Below are 17,153 nucleotides of genomic sequence, written 5' to 3'. Positions count from 1 at the left end.
ATTTGTTGCGTTGGTTGTGGTGAGCCCAGTGCGGGGTATTATCCGTGTGACTGTATTCTTTTCAGATGTGGCAATTAAACCATTCCCTGCTCTTGACCTTATCTTAACTATAAAAAGTGCAACCAATCGCCCTCATTTTGTAAAAATTCCATAATATATGTCTACTAATGTTCAGAACAGCAGAGTCACACTCTTATTAGACTTAAAGGAGCAGCAACGAGACGAAAAAGTGTTTGGCAAACCTCTTCCTGTTTGTTAATTAGAACACACGGCATGACATGAATCATGTCCAAACAAATCATCGGGACACTCCAGTCATTATAATTAGCAGCTGACACTCATCTCCTCCCTCTTTCCCTAAATCCAAAGAAGTATGCTAAAGACTTTTCTTTCAACCACCCCCCCCCACCCCTTGAAGACAGTGCCCTTTTAAATCTCTGACGTTGTTCATCTGGACTTTGTTCCTGGTGCCCGAGGAAAGTCAGCGTGATCTGAATCTCGGAAGCCGGGCTGTTTCTTTCATTCCTATCCACCACCATCTTTGATGTTACCAATTAGCCTCATATAAACAAAGAGCGGCTTCCTGTTGACAGAGGGGGCCTGAACTGCTCAGGACTGTGTCTCATTAATGCTCTCTCTTCACTTTTAGCGGTTTCTTTGCCCAAAACAAAAAACTATCCCCAACCCCCACCCCAAGGAAACGATTTTCACGATAAGAGGAAGTGGTTAAAACAGCATGTGTTCGCAATTCTCTCTGTGAAACTCTTTAGAGTATTCTGTGCACTTTAGTTGGTCGACAGCTTACACGAGAGGCTGTCGCCACAGTCCCTTTTACATTGCAACTATCTGTCATGTACTTTTTCCCCCTTTTAAAAAAAAATCAGTTCAACATCCATTTTCTCCTCAATTCCTCTTTTAAAACGCAAACCTGATCGCGTGGATGCACGGACGACTATTCTTGAAAGCAGTCAGGTTGAAACAATCCTGAAAAAGTAGCCCCCATATGGAAAAATGATAATTTCATGTTTATTCTTAATAAGAAAGGAAACACTAGAAAGCTGGAGAAGATTCAACTGTTCAATTACCATAAATCAGACGGGAGTGTGTGCAGTGGTGATTTTGTTTTCTAAAGTCCATTTTGAGTGAAGAATCTTTTGAGATCGAGTCAGGTTTTGCCAGCTCCACGGCTGAACTACTTGTGCTGAGGAATAAAGGAAAGGTTGCCGCCTCCTGGGCTCAGATGCAGGCTTTTTATGAAGGGGTTTGTTTTGGTAGGAAAAGCCATTATCTGTTGCAGCCCGTCGAGCAGCTGTGACCCAACTAGATGGATTGAGTCCTGGGGCTGCCCACTGCTTTAGCCCAGCTATTGCTCGTAAGAGCAAAGCCTTTGTCTGGGCTCCTAGGAGGAGTGTTAGGCAATGATGGGATGTTCGGGGCGGGGGGAGGGAAACCGACAGACAGGCTACAACAACTTGCCTTTATACAGCACCTTTAATGTAATAAAACGTCCCAAGGCGCTTCACACTGGCGTTATCAGACAAGATTTGACACCAATACAAGTGCACCAATTTCTTCGGACCAGGCAGACTAGATGCAGGAAGGATGTTCCCTATGGTGGGGGAGTCCAGAACCAGGGGTCACAGGCTAAGGATAAGGGGTAAACCATTTAGGACAGAGATGAGGAGGAATTTCTTCACCCAGAACCTGTGGAATTCTCTACCGCAGAAGGCAGTTGAGGCCAATTCATTAAATATATTCAAGAAGGAGTTAGATATATTTCTTAAGGCTAAAGGGATCAAGGGATATGGGGAGAAGGCAGGGACAGGGTACTGAGTTTGGATGATCAGCCATGATCTCATTAAATGGCGGAGCAGGCTCGAGGGGCCGAATGGCCTACTCCTGCTCCTATCTTCTATGTTTCTATGTTTCGTTCAGAGGGTTGTCAATCTTTGGAAATCTCTGCCCCAGAGGGCTGTGGATGCTCAGTCGTTGCGTGTGTTCAAGGCTGAGATCGATAGATTTTTGGACTCTTAAGGGATACGGGGACCGGGCGGGAAAGTGGAGTTGAGGTCGAAGATCAGCCATGATCTTGGTGAATGGCGGAGCAGGCTCGAGGGGCCGTATGGCTGACTCCTGCTCCTATTTCTTACTTTCTTATAATTGGGCTGATTATAGACCAGAGTGAACAGTGGTCACATGGCAGTTGTAGGAGACTGAGTGGGAGCTCCTAATGAGCAAGAAATGTGACAGCAACGAGTAATCTCCCAACCCCCAAGGAATTGCAGAAACCAGACACAGTGTAGGCCTTTATGTCCTGTACTTTTGGCTTTTTAAATCATAAAGTGAAAATAACAGGGCTTGACTCTCATAGGACATCCGTTGCCTCAGAAACATTCACAATGAAGCACATGCAATGAAGTAATTAAGGCACTATTTACAGTGACCACTACTTCAGATCTGTGGAGATTTGGTTCCCTTATTCTGTCCAACATCTCCACCTGACTAGTTGAGCTGTAAAAGAGCTCAGGATACAGAGACAAGCCGTGGGACGTTTTATTACGTTAAAGGCACGATATAAATGCACCTTGTTGTTGTTCGATACGCTGCCCCAATTCTAACTCGAGAGAAAATACAAAGGTAGCAGGCACACTGGGATTTGTTGTGCACAGAGTAATGGATACCTGGGAGTGTTTACAAGGCTGTCATCACATGGAGATAACTTCAAAGACCATGACCGCAACACGTCAGCAGTTCATAAGCATGGACTGATCCCAGAGATTGAAGTTGTTTACATTTGACCAAGAGTTTATTCTGTTAGTGGTCAGTTTGGATGTTAACTGTCACTGTGCTCCATAGTTTGGATGCGTGCTATGATTAATGATCATTATCACCATTACTGCACAGTACCAGGAAATTCTATGTCCAGTATATATTTCATTGTTTTAAATAGGCCACTATTGGTAATTAGAGTTTCTTACATGCCTAACTGGCCTGAAGACAATCAATAAACTATAACAATCCCTCAATATAAAAATTTTGATTTGTATAGCACTGTATCATATCTCTCAGAAATATCACATATTTACAACAGCTGTTATTTGGGAAACATAGAGTCACATTTTGTGCAAAATAAGATTCCACAAACAGCAGTGGGATGTCTTCCAGTTGCATTGGTTGAGGGAAGAATATTGGTCAGGTTATCAGGAGAACTCCCCCCTCTTTTCTGTATAGTGCCAGGGTGTGTCAGCTGTGACTCAATTGGTAGCACACTCGCCTCTGAATCATAAAAGATGTGGGTTCAAATCCCACTCCATGAGACTTGAGCACAAAATTTAAGTTGACATCGAGGGAGTGCGGTGCTGCCTTTCAGATAAGATGTCAAAACCGAGGCCCTGTCTGCCCTCTTGGGTGGACGTAAAAGATCCTGTGGCACTTTTCAAAAGAGATGGGGAGTTCTACCTGGTGTCCTGGCCAATATTTATCCTTCAACCAGCATCACTTAAAAAAAAAACTGATTATCTGGTCATTATTATCACATTGCTGTTTGTGGGAGCTTGCTGTGCGCAAATTGGCTACTGCATTTCCAACATTATTACAGTGACGACACTTCAAAAGTATTTAATTGGCTGTAAAGCGCTTTGGGATGCCCTGAGGTTGTGAAAGGCGCTATATAAATGCAAGTCTTTCTTTTTTAATGCATGTCCTCTATACTTAAGTCCTGGAATGAGTCTTGAACTCACAAACTTCTGATTCACAAACAGTGCTGACACTGCATTACTGCGGGTGTAAAAACAATTTTGTCCTGCAAGACTACCATGACTACTTCAAATGTGGGGGCCTGTATCTACACAACCATGACTATGCACACTCGGTTCTGCTGCTCTTTTTACTGGACATAATCATTGCAAAATTCTACTGGGTAAAAATGAAGGTGATGTTACTGTGTAGGGACCAAACTATGGGGTTAATTTTTACTCTCTTCACCTGGTGTTATCAGGGCAGTAACGGCCTCAATATGGGGTCGGTAGCCTTGACGGCCCGTTACCACCAGCGGTGCAGCCGGCGCCATTTTAAAAAAGGGCCCTATCTCTGGGTGTCTAAAGCACCTGCCTGATTCAGGCGATAGGCCACTTTCAATCGGGGTCCTATGACGTAAATAGGATTCCAATTGCCATTTTAGGCCAGAACTGGTCGGAGCCAGCGCAGTGCAGGCTCCGACCAGTTCCACGGGCGATGGAGGAGAAGAGACCCGGCAAAGAGAAGTGCTTGAATTATTTTTTGTGGGCCCGAGGAGCCTCCGGAGCCCACGAGAAAAGTCTGAGGCCTAGAAATTCAGTCGCGCCACTTCTGGGGCGCTAAAGTCGGGCGGGCACTAAAGTTAGCGCCCGCCAGAAAGTGTAGGCCACTTCGCCGAAATTCAGTAGATTTGGCCAAGGAGTTTGGGCGAGCGCTGAAACTGGCGTTGCACTCCTATCTTTAGGCGCTAAGCCGGCGGTGCGGACTGATAACGCCGAGGCCGGGCGCAGCGCAGGTGCGGTCATGTTCTGATTGACAGCAGACACCCTGACGCCGGCCAGCTCTTAAAGGGGGAAGGGTCGACTTTGTCTGCTGCCACGCCCTGGATAGTGGAGCCCTGCAGCTAGGCCTGAACACTGCTGGTGGACCCAAATAGCGCCTGAAGCCATGCAGAAGGCCCGTGAACGAGCGCAGCGCTTCTCAGAGCATGCTTTGAGGGTGCTGCTTAAGGCTTTTGAAAAGAGAAGAGAGGTCTTGTGCCCGGACAGTGGCAAGAAGGCTCCCAGGAGGCAGTACAGGAGAGCCTGGAGGGAAATCGCCCACAGGGTGTCATCCACCAGCGATGTCCCCAGGAGTGCGGACCAATGCCGCAAGAAGTACAACGACCTCACTCGGATGGTCAGGGTGAGTACCCTTTCCAGTGTCCTCCTCATCCTTGCATGTGCACCTCACATTATGGGCAAAGAGACCTCAAAGGCCTAATGGCCATCCCTCCTCCCGCAGCTATGGCACTGGCATGATCATCAATAGCACTTTCTGCACTTTACGCACTGGCCAAGCTATTCGACCATGGGAGGCAGTGCACACAACAACAGGGCACCACACTGGCCATGCTATTCGACCATGGGAGGCAGTGCACACAACAACAGGGCACCACACTGGCCATGCTATTCGACCATGGGAGGCAGTGCACACAACAACAGGGCACCACACTGGCCATGCTAATCGACCATGGGAGGCAGTGCAGACAACAACAGGGCAACACACTGTACTTAGAGGCCGTCCTTTCTCTTGCAGGCCAAGCTGGCCAAGAATATGAAGAGCCGGAATGTCACCGGGGGAGGCCATGGCCAGTTCCAGGAGCTCAGTGACCTGGAGGAGCGCGTGGCTCGACTCATGCGTGGCCGGGTGGTTGGCCCCGTTGCTATTGGAGATGCCGACCCTGTGCTGGGCCCCAATGGTAAGGGCATGACCGTTTGGACCTCTCTCGTTCCCCTTGCGCTTCAGATCTACATCCTTTGCCACTGTCCGACCAATGCGCATAATGCCACCACTCATGCCTCCCTCGCTGACGCCCTGTCCTCACTCTAAAGCTACTCTTGTGCCTTCCTGCTTTCAGCTGGTGAGGAGGAGGTCCATGAAGCTGGGAGTGCCAGTCCCTCGGAAGAGGAGGACGACGAGGACCAAGAGGAAGGCGGCACATCGGGGGAACCCTCATCCGCGCCAGGGGATGGCAATGGAGGGGACACGTCTTGCCTGGAGGAGAGCCAGGGGGAAGTGTTGCAGGGGGGTGCAGCTCCTGGGCCCAGTGGCGTCCAGGCAGGCGGGAAGGGTCGGGCAGCACGGCTGCCTTCTCCCCAGAGGGGGGAAGTGTTGCAGGGAAGGGCAGTTGCTGGGCCCAGTGGCGTCCAGGCACGTGGGAAGGGTCGGGCAGCTCGGCGGCCTTCTCCCCAGATGGAGAGTCCGCCCTCCAGTCCGGAGACGGTCCTCGCCCAGGAGGTGCGCCTCCTTGATGAAATGTCCACGGCCTCCGAGCGGCGCCACAACGAGTTCATGGGGGTTGTGGGACAGTTGCCTCAGGCCATTGAGTCCCTGGCTCATAGTGTGGCCGCTTTCGGGGACTCACAGGCCAGGGGTGTCGAGCAACTCGCGGCAGCACAGGCCAGGGGTGTCGACCAACTCGTGGCAGCACAGGACGCGAGTCGCGAGTTCATGAGTGGTGCCGTGCAGACACTGGCTGATCTGATGCGGGCACAGAACAGGGCAGTTCGGGCACTCACTTCTGCCACACTCGCTGTGTCACGGAAGCATCGACAGGGCACCCGCCGCCCTGCTGCAGCACAGCGGTCTGGCCTCCACCAGATTGCTGCGCTTGCTGCAGTGCCAGCCCGGCCGAGTGCCAATGTCTCTGGCGACCAGCGAGCGCCTGGCATCAGCCAGCTTGCCCCCATTGCTGCAGCCGCCACTGCCACTCCCCCAGCCAAGGTGCGACGAGCTGCTGCAGAGACTGATGCTGCCCAGCCACAGCTGCAGCAGTCAGCAGCCGGACCCTCCAGGGCCGGACCTCGTCTAGGCCGACCCCCAAGGGCATCTGCCGTTACGCATTGCGGCCCTCAGGAGCCTTTCCCCAGCCTTCCAACACCCACAGGGCCCAGGTTGAGGCGGAGCAACAGGTCGGGCAGGGGCCGGAGAAGCCTGCACAAGGACTCGCCCTCTCGGCACACCAAGTAGAGGGTGTCGGCAACTGTTTTTTTTATATGGGGGTGTTTGTGTTCTGGAGGGGGGGGGCTTATTTTGGAAAGGCCGAAGATGAAGGCCAATTGGATTGACAAGTTTTGTTATTCCTCCCCAGGTTGTGGGAGTGAGATATGTTTTTCACTGTTTTTTGGGGGTCTTGTCTGTTTTTCTGTTTCATGTGGGAAGGGCCCTGAGTTTGTTAAATAAAGCTTTTTATTTATTCAGCTTGTCCAAGTGTCATGTTTCAAGTGGTTGTTGCGTTGACCGGCTGAGGGCTTGCGGAGCGGCTGCATTCAGGTGCGTTCATTGCCACAAGCCATTCCCTGACAGGGGGCCTAGAAGTGTCGTTCAATAAGCCGCCGGCGGACGGCCCTTGGACCTTGTGGCTCCCTTCTGGGCTGGTACTCCTCCTCCTCCTCCTCCTCCTCCTCCTCATGGTCCTCCTGCTCGTCCTCCTGAGGTGGTGGCCCAACGTGAGGTGGCAGTGCCTGAGTCCTGCGGATAGCCAGGTTGTGCAGCATGCAGCAAACGACGACGAACTGGGAGACTCTATCCGGCGAATACTGTAGAGATCCGCCGGATCGATCCAGGCAGCGGAACCGTTGCTTCAGGACGCCAATCGTTTGCTCTATGATGTTCCTTGTGGCTTGATGGCTTTCGTTGTATGCCTCCTCCGCAGGGGTCCTGGGCGCGCGGAGCGGGGTCATGAGCCATGTGCACAAAGGGTAGCCCTTGTCCCCGATAAGCCATCCCCTTGGTGGAGGCTGTGCCTCGAACATGTCAGCCACAGTAGTCTGGCGCAGGATAAATGCATCGTGGCTGCTTCCTGGAAAGCGGGCATTGACAGCTAGGATGCGCTGCCTGTGGTCACACACCAGCTGTACATTGAGGGAATGGTAGCCCTTCCGGTTGCGGTAATCCTTGGCATTGTGGATAGGTGCCCGCATAGCCACATGCGTGCAGTCAATGGCGCCCTGCACCATGGGGAAGTCGGCGATCCTGGCAAATCCGACTGCACGCTGCTCCTGCCTCTCTAGGGTCATGGGGAAGGAGATGAATTGGTGTCTCCTTGCGAAAAGGGCATCGGTGACCTGCCGGATGCAGCGATGCATGGCGAACTGGGAGATGTTCGCTATGTCCCCAGCAGCGGCTTGGAAGGAGCCGCTTGCATAAAAGTTCAGAGCCACCGTGACCTTCACTTCCACCGACAGAGACGTCCTGCACATCAGCTGTGGACGCAGATCTCTGTGAAGCAGCTGGCAGATCTCTGCAACCACCTCCCTTCTGAAGCGCAGCCTCTTAACACAATGCGCGGCAGTCATGGTGAGATAGGACACCTGCTGGCGGTATTCCCTGAGTGGGTAAGGCCTAAGGATAAGGGGTAGGACATTTAGGACTGAAATGAGGAGGAATTTCTTCACCCAGAGAGTGGTGAACCTGTGGAATTCTTTGCCACAGAGGGCGGTGGAGGCCAGTTCATTAAATATATTCAAGAAAGAGTTGGATATATTTCTTAAAGCTAAAGGGATCAAGGGATATGGGGAGAAGGCAGGGACAGAGTACTGAATTTGGATGATCAGCCATGATCTCATTGAATGGCGGAGCAGGCTCGAAGGGCCGAATGGCCTACTCCTGCTCCTATCTTCTATGTTTCTATGTTTCTATGTAACCCCTTCATAATTTTAAAGACCTCTATCCTGGACAGACTAGATGCTGGAAGGATGTTCCCGATGGTCGGGGAGTCCAGGACCAGGACATCCTTCCAGCATCTAGTCTGTCCAGGCCTGACAGAATTTTATAGGTTTCGATGAGATCCCCTCTCAATCTTCTAAACTCCAGTGAGTATAAGCCCAATCGACACAATCTCTCCTCATACGTCATTCCTGCCATCCCAGGTATCAGCCTGGTGAATCTTCGTTGCACTCCTTCCATGGCAAGAACGTCCTTCCTCAGATAAGGCGACCAAAACTGCACACAATACTCAAGGTGTGGTCTCACCAAGGCCCTGTACAACTGTAGCAAGACATCCTTGTTCCTGTACTCGAACCCTCTTGCTACGAAGGCCAACATACCATTTGCCTTCTTAACCGCCTGCTGCACCTGTATGCTTACCTTCAGCGACTGGTGCACAAGAACACCCAGGTCTCTTTGCACTTCCCCTTCTCCCAATCTATTGCCATTCAAATAATAATCTGCCTTCCTGTTTTTGCCACCAAAGTGGATAACCTCACATTTATCCACATTATAGTGCATTTGCCATGTTTCTGCCCAATCACCTAACCTGTCCAAATCGTACTGGAGTTTCATGACATCCTCCTCACAGCATACCCTCCCACCCAACTTTGTGTCATCTGCAAATTTGGAGATATTACATCCAATTCCCTCGTCCAGATCATTAATATATATTGTGAACTGCTGGGGTCCTAGGACCGATCCTTGCGGTACCCCACTAGTCACTGCCTGCCACTCGGAAAACGACCCGTTTATTCCAACTCTTTGCTTTCTGTCCACCAACCAGTTCTCTATCCAAGTCAATACCTTGCCCCCAATCCCATGTGCCTTAATTTTGCACGCTAATCTCTTGTGTGGGACCTTATCGAAAGCCTTCTGAAAGTCCAAATACACCACATCCACTGGTTCTCCCTTATCTATTTTACCAGTTACATCCTCAAAAAGTGATAAGGTAGATGTAGAGAAGGTGTTTCCACTTGTGGGGGAGAGATAAAAACTGGGGGCCATATATATAAGGGCCCAGATATTCCGATCGCAGGCCTCCCGTGGGCGGAGGGCTGCGATCTGGAAAAATCTGTGCCCTTACCTGAGGGCTCCCGGGATGCGCACACTTCCGATCCTGGGCCTTTCCAAACTCCAAGTGCGCAGGGCCCACGTATCCCAGGGGCGCAGGTAGTTCGCAGCATCCCTGGGATCACGTGGGCCATGGGGAGCCAATCAGAGAAGGGAATCTCCCTTCATACACTTGACAGGAAGACCTGTCAAATATATGAATGGAGATCAATGAAAAAACATAGTAAAACTTTAAATAATTTTTTTTTAAAAGATCACATTTTTAAAATTACTTGAAAGTCCAATAAATTAACAATTTTAAACAAAAATAATTTTAAAAAATAATTAAAAATAAACTCATACAAGTAAAAGCAGGCCTTGCGCCTGCTTATACCAGGCGCAAGAATTCTAAGGGTTTTCTGTGGGTGGAGGGTTTCCAAAAAGCGGAACTATCCGCCCGCAGAGGCCCTGCTTCTGGGCAGATGGAGGATCTGTCAATCTTGACAGATCGGAAATACCAGTTTCCAGCGCATGCGCTGTGCATGTCTGAAACCGGCATTTCCAATGTCCCTACGGGTGGGTACACAGCGCGTACACACCCGTAGGGATCGGAATATCCGGCCCAAGATATTTCAATAAATCCAGTAGGGAATTCAAGAGAAACATCTTTGCCCAAAGAGTGGTTAGAATGTGGAACTCGCTACCACAAGGAGTAGTTGAGGCAAATAGCATAGATGCATTTAAGGGGAAGCTCGCTGAGCACATAAGGGAGAAAGGAATAGGAGGATCTGCTAATAGGGTTAGATGAAGAGAGGTGGGAGGAGGCTCGTGTGGAGAATAAACACCGGCATGGACCAGTTGGGTTGAATGGTCTGTTTCAGTGCTGTAGATTCCATGTAACTATGTAAATATGAATCTAAGTCCTTGAAACTAACAGGGATAGTAGAAAATAATATTATTGGACAGCAATTGACAATAAAAGAGAACAGTACAGGAAACTTTGGTTTAACCGGAGGTTAACTGTCCGGAATGCTCGAGCCACAGGCAAAAATCAGGAGCCGTTTCGTTAGGTTTTTTTTCTTTTCGTTGCTTTTTTTTCACCAGTCAGGCTCTGCAAGGTCTCGCTGAAGCTGTTGCTAAGCTACAGAGACGCTTGCAAGGTACGGCCGACTGTTTGGGAGCTGTTGCTAAGCAACAGGGTTTGTTGCCAGATACGGAGCTCAAAAGCTCCGTATGTTTCTATAGTAATCTGGGATGTTATGATTAAGGTTATCCACCAGGTGGTGCTGTAGCCAATGCTGCTGCTAAGGTCAGAGGTTTGCTTCCTGTTAAGGTCAGAGGTTTGCTTCCTGTATAGGTCAGCACAAGGTGGAATGCCAGGATGCTGATGCAGGCTGTCTGTAAATGTGTTTCCCAGTTGTTAACAAAGTACTCTTATTAATCCTAATACCTCGCCTCTTCGAGTCCTTGTCTCACTACATGGATTTATCACATTTGGCGACGAGAAAACTAAAGGACCCTGAATAAAGAAGAAAAGTCTGCCAGGACATTTAAACAACAAAATTACGAGCTACGGTTAGCTACCAGCTGGAAGAGAGCATGGCTGCCATGGTAGGAACAGTTTCCGCTTTTGATAGTCAAGCACAAACCTGGGAGGAATACTGTGAAGTGTTGGGTTATTTTTTCGAAGCAAATGAAATAAATGATGCCGGAAAAAGGAAAGCCATTCTGCTTAGTTCAGTGGGAAGCCAAACCTACAGTTTGATGAAGAATCTGCCCAGTCCTGAAAAGCCTGGAGACAAATCATTTGTTGAATTAGTGGCCTTGCTAAAAGAACATTTCAACCCTAAGCCTAGTGAGATTGTACAGCGGTTCAAGTTTAATTCAAGGAACAGGAAAGAGGAAGAGAGTGTAATGGACTATGTAGCGGTGTTGCGTAAATTAGCACAAGATTGCAATTATGGGAACAACCTGAAGGAAATGCTGAGAGAGAGGCTAGTTTGCGGAATAATGGACAACTGAATGCAGCGCAGATTATTATCCAAGACTGGGCTTACTTATGAAAAAGCATTGGAACTTGCTCAAGCCATAGAGACAGCGAACCGAGATGTAAAAGAAATACAGGGTTCAGACAGGGCTAATGCTATGCAAGTTGCCGGTCAGGTTGTTGTGCACAAGTTGAACATGTGTCAGAAACCACAACGTGAGCATGTGAAGGCATGTTATAGATGCAAGGGCGATCACCTGGCGAGTGAATGCCGGTTTCTGGAGGAAAAGTGCTACAAGTGTGGGAAACAAGGACACATAAAACGAGCTTGCAGGGTGAAATCACCTGTGGAGGAATCCAAACCAAAAGGGGGAGGACAGCAAAACCAAGGGAGAGAAGTGAAAAAACATGGAGCACACCACATCAGCGGGGAAGCTGAGGAAGAAGAGGATATGTTCATAATATATAGCATGTTAGAGAACATTCCAAAAGTGGCTCCTATCACATTGCAACTGAGAGTAAATGACTCTAAGGTGAACTTTGAAGTGGATACAGGGTGTGGCGTGACCATAATGAACAAGGCAGAGTACTCAAAATTGTGGAACTGTGCAAAAGTTCCAGAGTTAAAGCCTTGCTCCCTGCATCTTGAAACATATACAGGTGAACGAGTAGCGACATTAGGTACAGCTAAGGTAACTGTGCAACACAGGGACACAGTGGAACAGCTACCTGTAGTTATAGTATCGGGTACCGGACCAAACCTGTTAGGTCGGGGCTGGATAAAAGAACTTAAATTAGACTGGGGAGCAGTACATCAAATAGATGCGGGCAAACAGTTGACTTTGCAAGAAGTGTTGAGTGAACATGAGAATGTGTTCAAGGAGGAACTTGGCACATTTAATGGCCCCCCAGCTAAGATTTATGTAGACAAGGAGGCACTGCCAAGGTTTTTTAAACAACGACCTGTGCCTTATGCCATGAAGCCAAAGGTAGAGGCTGAGCTTGACCGTCTATTGAGAGAGAACATACTGGAGCCAGTGAAATGTTCGGAATGGGCAGCTCCCATAGTACCTGTTTTAAAACCGGACAATTCGGGAAGACTCTGTGGAGACTATAAATTGACAGTCAATCGGGTGTCCAAACTAGAGCAGTATCTGATTCCCAAAACAGAGGGTCTCTTTGCAAACCTGGCTGGAGGAAAGAAATTCACAAAGTTGGATATGAGTCATGCCTACTTGCAGATTATACTGGATGACGAATCAAAGAAGTATGTCACCATAAATACACACAAGGGCTTGTTTACATATAACCGCTTACCGTTTGGTGTCTCATCTAGTCCAGCTTTCTTCCAGAGGACAATCAAAGGTGTACTGCAAGGGATTCCACATGTTTCCATCTATCTGGATGACATTCTGGTGACGGGAAGAACTGACCAGGAGCATCTGAGCACTCTGAGAGAGGTACTACAGAGATTGGAGAGGGCAGGGTTCCGGCTCAAGAGGAGTAAGTGCACTTTCCTGGGGAATGAGGCAGTGTTCCTGGGACACAGAGTGGACGCCACCGGGCTCCATCCACTCAAGGAGAAGGTACAAGCACTGCAGGATGCCCCTGCTCCTACAAATGTGGCTGAGTTAAAAGCTTACCTGGGACTGCTGAACTATTATAACAGGTTTTTACCAAACTTGTCAACTGTGTTAGCACCTCTTCACAAACTACTGTGCAAGGAGACACAGTGGCAGTGGGGAGAGGAGCAGGGGGTTTCATTTGAACAGTCCAAGAAACTGATGCTGTTGTCGGATGTGCTGGTTCACTACAATGCAGAGAAAGACATCATTCTCTCTTGTGACACTTCACCTTACGGGGTGGAGGCAGTTCTTTCACACTGCATGGAAGATGGAACTGAAAGACCAATAGGGTTTATGTCCCAAACTCTAACACCAGCAGAAAAAAACTATTCCCAGTTAGACAAAGAGGGGTTAGCAGTAATGTTTGGGTTACAGAGGTTCCACAAGTACATATATGGCAAGAAGTTCACCATATGCACCGATCATAAACCTCTTCTCTCTCTTTTCAATGAAATGAAAGCAGTTCCACAGATGGTGTCACCCCGGATCCAGAGGTGGGCAGTGACGTTGAGGGCATATGAATATGTCATCGTCTACAAGGCGGGCAAGTACCATGGGAACGCAAATGCCTTGAGCCGTCTTCCACTGCCAGGCACACCTATCCGTGCAGCTCCAGAGGACAGAGTTTTGATGTTGGAGGACACTGACACGGCACTTGTGACTGCAGAGCAAGTAAGAACATGGACAGGTAAAGATCCAGTACTGTCTACAGTTCGAGAATATGTGGTGAGGGGATGGCCACAGCATCCGGAAGGGGCTGACTTCACACCCTACAGTGTCAGGAAAACAGAGCTGAGTGTGCAGGATGGTTGCGTGTTGTGGGGAGCACGAGTGATTATTCCACAGCCAGCACGACAGTCTATCCTAGAGCAACTACATCAGTGTCATCCTGGGGTCTCGCGTATGAAAGCCTTGGCTAGGAGTTACTTGTGGTGGCCAAAGCTAGATGAGGAGATAGAAAATCTAGTCAAGACATGCAGCACTTGTCAGGAACACCAGAAGGCACCAGCAGCGGCTCCTCTCCACCCCTGGGAGTGGCCGGATAAACCATGGAGAAGATTGCACTTAGATTATGCGGGTCCATTCATGGGGAAGATGTTCCTCATAATCATTGATGCACATCCCAAATGGATGGATGTTTATCCTGTAAATTCTGCTTCCGCCACTACTACTATAGACTGCCTGCATTGGAGCTTCAGTAATCAAGGGCTACCGAAGATCGTGGTGAGTGACAATGCCACTTGTTTTGTGAGTACAGAGACAAAAGAGTTCTGGAGAAAAAATGGCATAGTGCAGGTGACCTCGGCCCCATATCATCCATCCTCGAATGGACTTGTGGAGAGAGCCAAACAAACATTTAAGGAGATGATGTAAAAAAGTGCAGAAGGGAGTTTAGCAGCCAAAGTGTCACGGGTTCTGTTCAGCTACAGAATAACACCTCAATCCACCACAGGACTCTCTCCTGCTGAGATGTTATTAGGTCATAGACTACGCTCCACTCTTGACCTTGTCCACCCAGACCTAAAAAGGAAAATGGAAAACAGACAAAACAAACAAAAAGAGAACCATGACAAAAGAACAAAGAGCCGAAGTTTTGGAGAAGGAGATGCAGTCCTTACCAGGAATTTCAGTTATGGACCAAAGTGGATTCCTGGTTTCATCAACTCAATGACAGGTCCAGTATCATACAAGGTCATGTTGGGAGATGGTAGGGTAGTACGCAGACATGTAGATCAGATACTTCCCAGACAAGGGGAAATTGAAATGAAGGTTCCAGATACAATGATTGAAGACAGGGTTGCCCCCAGTTATCCAAGTGCATCTGTGGTGCCACCACCAGGGACAGAGACAATTCCACAGGAACCTATTCGTCAAGAGGAAACTGTAGTGTATGTACCTTTAAGGGGAGAACTACTTTTTACAGCTCCTGTATACTGTAGTACCGGCAGTGACCACACCTATATATAAACCCTGAGTAGGGATCTGTAGAGTTAGTTTTAGAGTAACCCTCATCCAGTAAACACCTGTTGATTGTTCCCTGCAGTCTCTTGTCTCATTATTGAAGGAAATACAACATCAAGATACACGGATCCAACAGTGGCGACAAGACGATTCAAACCTACCTGCAACTCTGCATCACCTCCCAGGGATTCGCTCCTGGAGAACAGTGAAAGAAGAAGGCCGAGTCCAGAAGCACGGGCGTCGACCATCCAACAGAGATTTGAGCATCGCAGGGGAGGCTGTTGAGAGCTGGGCTTGGTTCTCCAGTCACGGTGGTCCAGCTAAACGGTCTGGCAGCAGGTACGGCGCAGACCCTTCCCGGACAGTGGTGGCTAGAGCCGACCGACGGCACAGAAAAGGCCGAGCAGTGTCGACGGGAGAAGAGAGAGGGTAGAGCGCACAGGGCGCAGCCGGTGTTCAGGACTGAGCGGCGTCGACAGGAGAAGAGAGAGGGTAGAGCGCACAGAGCGCAGCCGGTGTTCAAGGGCCGAGCAGCGGCAAAGAGAGAGAGAGGTGTGCAGGAAAACGCGCAGAGCGTAGCCGGTGTTCAAGGGCCAAGCCGCAGCGGAGAAGAAGGGAGAGCGCGGGAGATGCCATTTTGAGCCGCAGCGGAGAAGAAGGGAGAGCGTGAGAGATGCCATTTTGAGCCAGTCTAACCACACCCAAAAATGCCGAAGAGTGGCAGTATCACAGCGTTCGACAATGAAGTCGAAGATTGGACGACATATGTCGAACGCATTGAAGTATACTGCAAGGCGAATGAAGTGCCAGATGACAAGAAAGCGCTGGTATTGTTGAATTCAATGGGTGCAAAAATGTATGGCTTACTGTGAAACCTAGTAACCCCAGAGAAACCAGCGGAAAAGAATTTTGAAGACATAGTGTCAATCCTACGGGACCACTTAAACCCCACACCGCTGCTGATAGCAGAAAGATTTAAGTTTCACAAAAGGAACCAGCATAAAGATGAAAGTAATGCTGAGTATTTAACGGAACTGCACAAGCTATCGAAACACTGCCAGTTTGGAACGGGACTAGCAGATACTTTAAGGGACAAGTTTGTGTGTGGGCTTCAAAGTGAAGGAACCCAGAAACGGCTTCTATCAGAAAAGGATCTTACGCTGGACAAGGCTTTCAGCATGGCAGTCTCACACGAAGCAGCAGCACGGGGCGCGGCTGAGATACAACGGAGACCGCAAGAATATGGCACAAATGGAATGGCATACGGAACAGTGAAGTGCTATCGCTGCGGCAGAACAACACATGACCATAAGGATTGCTGGTTCAAGGACCAAGTGTGCAGACAGTGTGGAAAAGTAGGACACATAGCAAGAGTCTGCAGATTGGAAAAGAAAACCAGCAGCAAGAAATCTCCACAGGAGAAGTACAAGAAGGTACATAAGGTGACGGAGAGTAGTTCAGATGAACAGAAAAGGGATACAGACTCCAGAAGCAAGGAGCTGGGTTGTCTGAAACTACATAATGTGATCAAAACGGAGGATCACCAAACTATCTGGGTCACGCTCAAGATAGCTGGAGTCCAAGTGAAAATGGAATTGGACACAGGATCAGCCCTAGCAGTCATAAACCGAAGGGACTACAAGCGGCTATTCTCACATATACCCTTGAGAGATACAGAGATCGTCTTGAAGACGTACACGGGGCAAAAAGTCTACCCCAAAGGAAAAATAAGGGTGAATGTTATATATAACGGCAAGGAAACACCAAAAATGGACCTATATATATTGCCAGAGGGAGGACCACCACTACTAGGATGTGAGTGGATCCGGAAGATACAGCTAGATTGGCATTCCATACAAGCACTGACTGTAGATGCCAAAAAGGATGACGACGTCACACCTGGACGACTGTCAAAAATGCTAACTGACGCAGAAGAAGTGTTCCAGGAGGAACTCGGAACACTAAAAGGCATAACAGCGACGATCAAAATAGAGGAAAATGCAAGCCCAAAGTTTTTTAAGGCCAGACCGGTGCCTTATGCG

Source organism: Somniosus microcephalus, chromosome 29, assembly GCF_052327205.1.
Source record: "Somniosus microcephalus isolate GS21.2 chromosome 29, FLI_Smic_1.0, whole genome shotgun sequence".
Lineage (NCBI taxonomy): Eukaryota > Metazoa > Chordata > Chondrichthyes > Squaliformes > Somniosidae > Somniosus > Somniosus microcephalus.
This window is presented reverse-complemented; position numbering follows the sequence as displayed.